Genomic DNA, 11,425 nt, shown 5'->3' with positions numbered 1-11,425 from the left:
TGACATTTTGGCTTTCACTTACAAGTTATCACTGCAAAGAGGAAGTTTGTCTCTATAACTAGGAAAAATAAGTAGGTTTTTAAAAAAAGTTACTAAACTGAAGGCAATTTTAGTACACTGGCAGCTTGCAAGTGCCTAAGAACCTTTGGGAGGAACACAGTTTGAGAAACTGGTCTCCACTGTGTTTCTGACTGCAGCAAAGCCATCGGCCTTTGTTCTGTTAGTTTAGCTGATAGCGCGCTGCTGAAAGTATGCGATAGGGTCTGGACAGGTGGGTTATTTCTAAGCTTGGTTAATGTGTCGATCTAGGGCTCCCTTAGGCCTCAGACTTATTTCCTGGAAACTTCTTAAAGTGATAAGAGTGGCTCAAGAGCTGTGGAAAGTGACTGGTTCAGCGTCCTCCAAGAAGGAGAGTGAGGGTTCTGTATGTGTGCGAACCCAGGCCCTCCCTCCCTGGCTCTGAGTCACACAGGGCGGCCCCTGTGCGCGCTCCCGAGAGTCTTCATGCCTCCTGCAGGGGGTGCCGAGAGTGCATGGAGTCCCGTGTGCAGGGCGCCTGGCTCAGTTCCTGGCACCGAGGCGGCCCTCACACAGCAGTCCTCGTCCTACATGTCCTCACCTTGCACTTGAGGAAAATGGGGCTGCACACCACCCGTGACCAGCCCCTGGCCAGGCTTCCTGAGTAGCTTCTGCTGCAACCGCCAGCCACAGCAGGGCGATGGGAAGGTACGTGGAGAAGGGTCATCTGTGAGCTGTGTGGAACTTCTGCAGGACTGGGGAAGGCATACCCCCTCCTCCAGGCTGCCCACGGGGAGTCGGCCGAGAGGAACAGCACAGAAGCCAAGAGGTCTTCAGTCAGAAGGCTCTGGGCCAAGGTGTTTCCAGGCTCGTGCACGCCGGGGGCACCTCGCTGTGCTGTGCCCCCAACCACCACACATGCGCACACACACACACTCACACTCTCAGTGTTAGACCGTGTCGGAGAAGAGGCTGCGCTGAGGCCCAGATGGCACCCATGGTTCTCCAGCCTTGCGAGCGTGGAGTCCGAATGGAATAGCCTCCTCACTATAGTCATCATGATACTAACATTTGTTGCAGGCACGTGCTTAACAGATTGCAGCTGACTGCAGAGTCTGAGCCAAGCACATCTGGATCTCACTGAGGGCGTGGCAGAGAGCAGGGGCTTTGGAACTGGGTTCGCGCCCCAGCTGGGCCCCTCGCTAGCTGGGAGGGAGGCGGGGACTAGGCCCCGTGCTCGTCTGGGCTGGAGTTTCCTCTTCTGTAAAGTAGGGGTGGCAGCACCCACCACGCGGCATTGCCTGAAAAGCCCCAGCCGGGCCCTCGGAGGACAGACAGCGAGTCGTGGCCATTATAACTGCTGTCATTATTTCGTTCTAGGGGCTGATTGGAGGCCCTCTCTGGAGTTCGTCTTTGTTTCTCAAACTCCTTGCCAGAAAGCATCCACTGACGTTAGCAGGATGTCCGAGGAGCTCTGGCTGCGTTTCACCCTCAGCCCCAGGTTTGCGGCCCCTCCTTTGCCTGAGCCCTGGCTGTACCCTGAGCTTCCCCCTTGCACTTTGGCACAGCGTCTCCCCCGCCTGGGACCAGCAGCCATACTCCCATCGTGATTTTCTCAGCCGTTGGCAGTTGGGTGGTTTCTGAGCTATAGGGAGACCCACAGGTTGGGTGGCCTGGGGTGAGTGTGGCAGTTTACAGACCCTCCACCAGAGAGCCTGGCTGCAAGTGTCCGACCCCTTGAACCTTCTTTCCCCGTCAGTAAAATTGCCCCGGTAATAGTAATCCTTGTCCTGATGACCTCACAAACAGCAGGGGCAGTAGTGGAAACGTGGGCTGAGTCAGACATGGGTGCCAAGCCCAGCCGGCCACTCATTGGCTGTGGGAGCCTCTCTCCTCATCTGAGAAATGGGCATAATGAGTCACACCTTAGAAAGCATCTTCACGGTGGTGGGACAAGTAGTGCCTGGAGGTCAGAGAAGAGGGGTCACACATGTCTAGGGAGATGGAGGCCACAAAGGATGTGTTCGTTTATTTTCACCTGGGAAGAGGTTTCCACTTCGGAGACAGGAAGGAGGGCATTCGGGGCAGAGGAGGCGGCCGATAAAAGGCATGGAGAGGGCGAACGGGGGGAATTAAGCTCATCTGCCACCAAGGACAGGAGTGGGCGTCGTGCCATCAGTAGTAGCGGCAGTAGCTCCCTTCCCTCGGGCCGAGCCCTGCGCTCAGCCCTCTGCAGGAGCGGCTGCATTTAACCCGCCCTGGGCACTGGGCGTGCAACTGGTGTGTTCTGCACGTGAGGACAGAGAGGCAGAGTCACTTACAGGAGACCACACAGCTGGAAAGCGCCAGCGCTGGGCTTTGGCCCTGGGTCTTTGTGACTCTGCAAGTCCCCTTCAACCTCCACTAGCTTTGCTGCCTCAGCAGTCGTCTGTGCTGGACACGCCGTGCGGTGGGGAGCACTGGAGATGGGCGGGCCGGGGAGGGTTAGAAGTCAGGTGCAATCAGACCGAGAGGGGCTGCCAGGGAGGGATCTCCAGGCAGAGGCAGGGGAGCCTGGGGTTGGGGGTAAAGAGAGACGGGGGATGGGGACACAGTGACGCTTTGTTGGGGACATGGTGACACTTGTCCTCTTGACAATTTGGCCTGCTCTGGGCACTTGTACCAAACATCAGGCTCCACGATCCTTTCCCCACGGGGCCTGGCCCCACTGATTCCCCGACCTGCTCGTGTCCCACCCCAGGCACAGTGTCCACGGAAGGGAGCATTACCCTGTGGGGGGCAGCGAGGGTTAGCATGGAGTCTGCCGTATGGCCAGGATGGCGTTCTCATCACCACAGATGGTACCAGATGGGCCAGGCAGCTGGCAGGTGTCCCAGCCAGGAGCCGGCCCAGGAAGCCAGACTGCCAGGGAGCTCAGGCTCGTGTCATTCATCCAAGAAGTAGACACACAGGACCTACTATGCTCCAGGCTAGGCTGGTGCTGGGGGTGCAGCCAGGAGGAATATGGGCATCACCCTGCCCTACAGAGCTCGCTATCGGGTAGGGGAAGAGGTATAATAAGCCAAGGAAGAGACGTATGCTCACATACTGTGCCTGGCGGCATGCTGTTAGCATGCCCACTTCACAGCTGGGAAAACTGAGATTCAGAGATGGCAAGGCCCTTGTCCAAGGTCCTGGGGTCAGTGAGTGTCAGAGCCAACATCTGAACCCTGGTCTGCCACGCTCCATAGCTCTTAGCCAGCTTGAGCAGGCAGAAGAGGGGTGGGAGAGTCTTCTAGGCAAAGGGCCCAAGCTTGAGCAAAGCCCCAGGGGCTGCCCTACCCCTGACCCAGAGCCTGCTGCATCTGCTGCATGTTCCTCTCCCATCCCCCCTCCTGGGGGCTGCTGCTGGAAACAGACAAAACTGTGCCCGCTTTGCAAATAAGGCCCTGCAGCAATTTTAAGGACTTGCTGAGGACCCCAGAGCTCCATCTCCCCACGTCCTGGCAAAACCAGGAGAGCTGACAGTCCGCAGCACGGCACTGGTTGCCAGCTACAGAGCTAAAAGGCAGAGTTGGCTCTGGGAGTGCACCTGAGCCCAGGGCGCTCTGCTCTGCTGTCTTACCATCCCCCTATCGAAGCTCCCCAGGTGGAGGGAGGCTGAGGAGCTCCAGGAGCCCACCGCTTCCTCAGCGCATCACTCCTGTGCCAACAAGCTGCAGCCTCTCCTCGCCAGCTGAGGCAGAGACCAGGCGGGACGGGCCCTGCCCCCTCCACGAGTGGCTGCTGCGTGCATCTGGGAACAGGATCCATTTGGGACTGTGGTGTCTTCTTTATGAAGGCCTTGTTCCTCGGCCCCCAAAACATCTTAATAATGATGATGAACTTGCTGCTGCCTCAGCGGCAATGGCAGAGTTCCCTGGTCTTCCCTGTTGGTAACAAGCCAGGTGGCTTGTCCAGCAGGTGTTCACACTACGAAGCTGGAAGGTGGGAAACTGCCCACCTCTAACCACCATCAGGGGTGGTCTGTATCAGCGAGGGCTCTTGAGCCATGAGCCACGGAAGCCAGCTCTGCCTCCCGTAGACAGGAATGGAGTTGACTGGCAGGTGGGGAGGGCTGGAGGACCAGGCCTGAGAGGGAACTGGAGCCGGGGCAGTCAGGGGGCTGGAGAGCAGAGACTGCAGCTGTGTCTGTTCATCTTCAGGACTCGGCGTGAATGACTCAGCTCCGACCGGGAATCTCCCCTCGTTCAGTGCACACGTGAATCTTCAGGGAAATTCACAGAAAACTCGGGGAGAGTAAGTAGACTGACCGAGGCACTGAGGTCGTTCTTCCATTTACTCAGTCGATAAATATTCTTGGGCACCTGCTGGGTGCCAAGCACTGGTCTCGGCCCTGGGATACAGTCAGCTTTGGGAGAGACGGACACCGAACAGGATGATTTCTGGTGTGTTGAAAATAAGGCAGAGGTCCCTGGAGATTATGTCCCGTGGGGAAAAGTAAATCCCCCGAAAGAAATGGAGAGAATGGATGGTGCGTTCCCAAACAGCAGATATCCGTGGGGGTTCCTGCCGTTTCCAGGGAAGCCTTCCAAGGCCTGCTCTGGCCTCCAGGGCGGGCGGTGGTAAGGGTTCCGATTCTGGGATTAGGCAGACTAGAATTCAAGTCCAGGTTGGCCACTTGCTCACTGTGACCCGGGGCAGGTCACCTCTCCGAGCATGCAGAGCGGGGTGATGACTCTTCCCATGTAGGTGCTGTGAGGTCATTCGTGCTCTGCCTGGCACATGGTAAGCATTCTGGTTACTTCCCACACCAAATGCTCAGTCACATTGTATGTGTGTGTGCGCGCGCGCACGCCCGCATGTCTGCAAAGTGGGTCCAGGTCCTTGGGGTGGGGGCTGTGCCTATCAGCCCTCCAGTGTATTTCGTTACAGCTTTAGCCTCATTCATTCCTCCCTCCTCCTAGGTAAGAGTTATTAAGATACCCAATCACAGAACTTCCCCCGGGTTCTTGAACCCTCCCCAAAGCACCCCACACAAGTCCTTTTAACATCCTCTTCCTGAAACACCCGCGGTTGCCCGTGGTATGCGTGCTCTCTCCTTGCACGACGCTATCATCCGACTTGGTTCAACCACAGGTGCGTTCTGCGTGGTCTTTGGCTGGAGCGCATTGTAAACATAAACCCAAAAATGTCCCCCTGAACAGTTTGCCTCAACTAATGCAGCACCTCCGGGAAGGTGCCTCGCACAGCAGGAAACAGCACCAGAGGAAACAAAAAGCAGCCCAAGGGGTGTGCCTTCTGGAACTACCTGCAGGAGACCTGCCTGCTGGCGGGAGGAGGGTCGAGGATTGTGCAGAGGGGGGAGGTGGGCTGGGGGCGGGAGGTGTCACGCCATTTCTCACTGGCTTTAATCTTAACTTCTCATGCTTTAATGTAAAGTGTAATTACAGATTCTGAATTATGGTGGTGAGCTCATCAGGGCTGCCTAATTAATTAGTCAGATTTATAGGTATTTGGTCCTCAGAGATCTGTGACCCTGATGTGTCTCCCCAAAGCTCTGAGAAATCCCTGTCCTGCCAGTCTGCTCTCTCGGGGAGCTGTGGCATTGGGAGAGCTGCTTTTAGGGCTGCCTTGGAGGGACAGTCGGACCATTCTCAGGCAGCCTGGAGATGGTACCTGCCTCTGAAGTCCCCACCCTTTTGAAATCTGTGAGGGCTTTAGCCTAGGAATCCAGAACTGTCAACTACACCCCATTTTTTCCACTACCTCCATCGGAAGCTGTGGCAGACATTACTAATGGATTACCAAACTCCTTCCTGCTGAATCTGGATCCAGCCTCAGGCTCCTGAACACAGCCCTCCAGGCAGCCACTACCAATCAACTGGAATTGGCGTTTTGTCCCAGCCCTGGGATAAGCCCTTCCCCTGTCTCAGCAGTACAGAGCTGGGAAAGGAAGCCGGATTTTGATACAGGAGGCCCGGGTTGAGTGCTGGTTTTGCCACTTGCTGATTGTGGCACATTGGACTCATCACTCTCCCCAATGGGGCACCAGTTTGTCCTGGCAAAGTTCAGGTGATAATCCAGGAGGGAAATTCATACAAGATAATAAACGTGAAAGTTCTCTGTCTACTCTCAGACCCTGTAGAAGATAAAGATGCAGCAACCAACAGAGGAGAAAGAAGGATGCCAGCATCCTTGACATCCTCTGAAAAGCTGGCCTGACTCCCCCAGGGCCACCTCAGTGGGGTCCTCATCATTTTTCTTCCCTCTGTTGCTCTAGAATGGAAGCCAAGCGTCCACATTCAGGCTGCCCAGGGCCGCACTCCAAACAGCCGGCTGTCGCTGACAGATGAACACAGGTGTGTTCTTCAGGCTTCTAGACTTTGGAGGGGCCCCATGGCTTTGCTCCTGGAGGGCACCCTCCCCATGGGCATCTCTCTTGGCTCCAAACATCCCAAGGGAGGTAGATGACTTATTACCAGCAGGGAAAGCAGTGGTCAATTCTTTTCTCTTTTTCATTCATGTTTATTACACAAGTAAGCCTTTGTCAAATCCAACCCAAATTCATTGGAAAAAAAATTAGAAAATCCAGACAAAAATGAAAGTTAAAACCAGCCATAATCTCATGATTTCGAGGTAAGTATTCTGAAACAGATCCTTGCATTTTTCCTATGGTATATATACACTCACGTATATTTCTTTTACAGGATTTGGATCATGCTATACACCATATTATAACTTGGGATTTTCTTTCACTTAATAGATTGTGAACACTTTTCCATAGCAGTACATATGCGGACACCATCACTTTCAGTAGCTTTATGATATTTCTTATAGTCCCTTATTGTTAAATATTTTACTTATTTAATAATTAGCTCCCTATTGTTGGACATTTGTTTCCAATTTTTCACTATAATGAGCAGCACTGCCCTGAAAAGAATCCTTATGGCTCCACCGATGTATCAATTTCCTTCTGAGAAATTCTCAGACGCGGAATTGCTGGACTGTAAGGATGCACTTTTCTAGGACTTTTGGACGCGTTGCCGAGTTGCCCTCCTGAAAGGTCGTAGCCCTCTCCAGGCCCCCAGCAGCGCAGAGTCAGCGTTTCTGAAGTCTGCAGGTGGAGAGCCCCGGGCTCAGAGCCCTCCCAGCTGCCGGGTCCTGCGGCCGAGCCGTGAGGGCTGTGGGAGCCAAGCGCCTCCTCTCCCACTCCCCAACCCAGGTGCCTGCAGAGCGCCCACTGCCAGGCCGGGGCGGGGGCCCTCACAGACCCTCACCTCCCCCTGCCATGCAGGCGCCCCGATGTCTTCTCCCAGGCCTGCTGCCCGCCCCTCGTGCCGGGACAGCGAGCTTGTGAGTTATCGGCAGCCTTATTTCCCTCTACAGCTCCCACGGAGTTAACAGATGTACGCACGTCTGAGGCAGTCATGCGGCAAGAGACTTTGGGGCCAATCCTTCCCGTTTTGACAGTGTGTAATCGAGGTGAAGCCATAAATTTTATAAACAAGAATAAACGACCCTTAGCAACATATGTCTGCTCGACCCTTCCAAGGTGATCGTAAATAAAGGCACCTGCTCGCGGGGGAGGGACGCGGGCGCTGCAGATGGCCAGTGACGAGGGCCAGAGGATCTGAGCCTCGGGAGCATCTGGTGCGGGGAGAGGTCACCCAGAGACCCCAGATCCTGAGTCAGCTGGACGCATTTCTGCCGTCGATTCCATCGGTTCTCCAGGCTGCCTTGGCGCCAGTGCCACCCTGAACCCGTGCCTACTTTTGAGGCCGCTTGTATCGGGGCCAGCAGGTCCTCTGGGTTTAGGGGACCCTCTTCTCTCCCTGGCCCCATGTAATTGCTAATCACGTCCTCATCGCCACTGTCCCAAGATGGCCACTCCCGGGCATCTGAAGACTGGAGTCCTTGTCCTGACTCAGCTGCTGCCCACGGGAGACCTCAGGCAGCCGGAGTCACTGTGGAGTGGTAAGAACGCGCTGGAGGACTGTGTGACTTCAAGCAAATGACTTCACCCTCTGAGCCTCAGTTTCCTCCCCTGTGACATGGGGAGAATAGCTGCGTGCCTCGGAGGGGTTCTGAGAAACAAGGAGGCATAAAACCGCAGGACCGCGGTACAACCGAGCGTGAGGGCAAGTGCTAAGTAAATGCTACTCGTGGTGCTGGGGGCCTACAGCGCTGATGAGAGCCTAGCTCCACCTCCTGGAGCCCAGGGGCCTTGAGAAAGTCATTGCTCCTGTGGGCCTCAGCGTCTTCTCTGTAAGCCGGGGATGATGATAATATGAACAGCACCACCTTCAAGGGCTGTTGAAAGAATTAAATGACCTGTTGCCTGGAAGTGCTCAGCAAGATGCTGGATACAAGCCGTGCTCAGTTTGTGGTTATTATTCACATTTACTTACTAATCTCCTCTCTCGGCCTCAGTTTCCTCATCTGTAAAACAGGGGCAGTGATCTCTGAGATCCCTTTCGGCTCTCATTGCTCTGTGACCAAGTTGCCTCTTTCTCACTCTGGGGATCTTGGGGGAGCCGTGTCCCCCTGGTCTGACGGGGACCAGCCCCCTCTGAAGGCCACCAGCGTTCCCCACCCTTGGCAAGTCTACACAAACCAGAGGCACTGCTCAGTGGTCCTCTGCCCTTCCCCTGGGCCTGAAAAGGATAAAACAAGATTCAACAACAATAACTACAATTTTTTTTGAGCTGCTGGCAATGTGCCAGGCCCGTGGACTTATTCCCTGAACCCTTGGAAGTTGGCATCTTTATCCCCAGTTAGAAAAGATGAGGACTGAGGCTCAGAGCGGTTTAATGATTTAGTCAAGGTGACTCAGCCAGAAGTGGCAGAGCCGGAACTTGAATTCCAGTAACAACAGTAATAATAACAGCCAACAACAATAATGTAGCAGCTAACATTTGCCGTGGAGCGCGCCAGGCCCTTTTAAATACTGGCTCATTAAACTCTCCCAGTGACCCCACGGGGTAGATACTATTATTCCCGTTTTACAGATGAAGCAGCAAGTCCGAGAAAGATGGGATGAGGGGCCGGCCCCTTGGCCGAGTGGTTAGGTTCACACGCTCACCTTCAGCAGCCCAGGGTTTCTCCAGTTTGGATCCTGGGCGCAGACGTGGCACCGCTTGTCAGGCCATGCTGAGGCAGCACCCCACAGAGCACAACCAGAAGGATCTACTGCTGCAATATACGACCGTGTACTAGGGGGCTTTGGGGAAGAGAGAAAAAAAAAAAGACTGGCAACAGATGTTAGCTCAGGTGCCAATCTTTAAAAAAAAAAAAGGATGGGATGAATTGCCCAGAGTCACGAGGCTAGGAAGTGACAGAGCTGGTCTTGAACCCAGGTCTAACTGAGGCCGAGGCGGGAGCCGTGTGCTTGACTTGTTCACACGGTCTTCCAGGCATCACAGGTCATCCAGCAGCTCCAGGTGCTCCTTCCCACCCTTCCAGGCTGGAGCTATGCAAGCCCCACACACAGGCTGCTGGAGCCCGTGGCCCGTGAGTCCCACGGCTCCTGAAGAGGGCGCTGCACTGGTCATCTCAGACCAGGGATTCTCCCCTCGGGCTTCCGTGGACTTCAAGTTGTGTACAAACTGTGAGCACGTGTGTGCACATCTGTGTAGGGAGAGAGTGCAGGTAGCCTTCATCAGATGTTTCTGATTCTGCGGAGTGGAGAACACAAGGGACATCCCTGAATTTCCTGGGTGTCCCCACCCTCTGCTGGGGCTCCAGCACTGTCTTCCAAGAGGGGCTCCCAGGGAAGAAAAGCACCAGGCCAAAGCAAATGAAATGGCACGCCCAGGTGGGCCACAAAGCTGGAGCGAGCCCTCTCGATAAGCGAGACAGGACCAGCCTGGGTCCGGTATAGCCAGCGAGATTCCAGGGCCTGGGTGAAGTGGGAGGCGAGCCACAAATCCTTCCAGGCACTGATTTATGTAGCATTCATGCGGAATTTATTATACAAAGAATTTTATTCAATTAAACTTGAAATGCGTCTGGATTCTTAGAGGTTCAGTAGTGATAACTGGGACAGAGCGATCATAAAACTGGATGGGCTGTCGGAGGCAGGTGTCGGGGAGGAGGCAAGGGTGACATTGCAGCTGACGGGGGATTCGGAACCGGGGACGTTTGTCATTGGGATGTGTTACAACTTGGGGCTATGGAAATTACTCGGTGAAAAATGCACATTAACAATAGCCATGAAATATCAGTTAAGGGAAACTAGGTTGAGAAATGAGACAGCAGAATCTATTAGTGCCTGACATTGTTCTTGGCAGCCCAGGTTGTGATTAAAATGACTGTCAAGTGGCAGTGGGGAGAGGCGAGGAGCACTGGGCCAGGAGTCACAAGGCCATGTCCCAGGCCCACTTCTTGGCGCTGACTCCCTGAGACAAGTTGGTTCCCATGAGCCTCAGTTTCCTCACCTGCACAGAGTCCATAGGAAGCGCCTGTCTCAGGGCTGCTGGGAGGCCTGGACGAGATGATGTCTGAGGGGCCCTGGTGGGGGCCCGGCTCATGGCAAGCGCTGCCACAGTGCGGGCTGGCGCTATTGTTATGGCGGGTGCTCTCCGAGGGAAGCGCCGACCACCAGCTCATCTCTGGCAATGTATCCCGAGAGCTGGACCTGGACTAGGCTGGGGCAGGTGAGGCACTTTCTTGGGTGCAAGATGTATGGGAGTGCCAAAAAACCCCACTAAGCAACAAAAACAATGTTTTCATGCAATAGTTTAAAAAATCAAAATTATGCAAAAAAGATCTATGATCAAGGTATCACAATTTTGCTGTTTGCTTCCCGACCCTGCGTCCCCGTGCAGCAGGGACAGTCATTTCCCAGGGTGGACAGTGGTGCAAACAGGTCAGGCGCCATGGGCTTTCCCTAGTCATGTGGTTCGATTGTGGAGCTTCATTAACTTGTCCCGCTGGGGTCAAGGCTGGGGAGCGTATTCTGGTGAGGGCACGCAGGGCACACACTTTCCTCTTGCCCCAGGTCCAGGATGGCTTCAGAAGGGCCTGCAGAAGAGCAGAGACCACCCCATCCTCCAGCCCATAGAGAAGGCTTCTCAGTCCTCCCAGGGTGGCCGCCCAGGAGAAACCTCCGCCCTGCCCCTGGGCCGGTGCTCAGAAAGTCTGCTGTCTGCTGTGAAAGGAAGACGCAGACGTGGGGCCTGGGGACCTGGGTCAACATCCGGTCTGTGACAGCCCCTCCCAGCAGGAGCTGGCTGGACCGGATTTGGCAACAAACTGCCTTGTTTCAAAGGTTGTCAGTGTAGGACACTGTATTTACTCCAAGAGCTGCTCTTGTCCGTGTGGGGTATGTTCCACCATGGCTCGGAGCATCGGGTTGCTGTTCTTATTATATACGTCCTGCTCCTTCGTGAAAGGTTCTGAGGAGTGGGCAGAATTGAGTGAACTG

At 54.8% G+C, this 11,425-nt stretch overlaps 1 long non-coding RNA gene across 1 annotated transcript; it reads left to right on the top strand.

Annotated features, from left to right (window-relative positions):
* The first annotated feature begins 1,162 nt into the window (after window positions 1–1,162).
* Window positions 1,163–10,008, top strand: LOC138925326 (uncharacterized). Its single transcript, XR_011441312.1, has 3 exons — window positions 1,163–1,519; window positions 4,203–4,296; window positions 7,387–10,008. It is a non-coding gene; the product is annotated as an uncharacterized lncRNA (long non-coding RNA).
* The last annotated feature ends 1,417 nt before the right edge of the window (window positions 10,009–11,425 follow it).

Source organism: Equus caballus, chromosome 8 (assembly GCF_041296265.1).
Source record: "Equus caballus isolate H_3958 breed thoroughbred chromosome 8, TB-T2T, whole genome shotgun sequence".
NCBI lineage: Eukaryota > Metazoa > Chordata > Mammalia > Perissodactyla > Equidae > Equus > Equus caballus.
The sequence above is the reverse complement of the archived record's forward strand: the minus strand, read 5'-3'. Positions and strand labels throughout refer to the sequence as shown.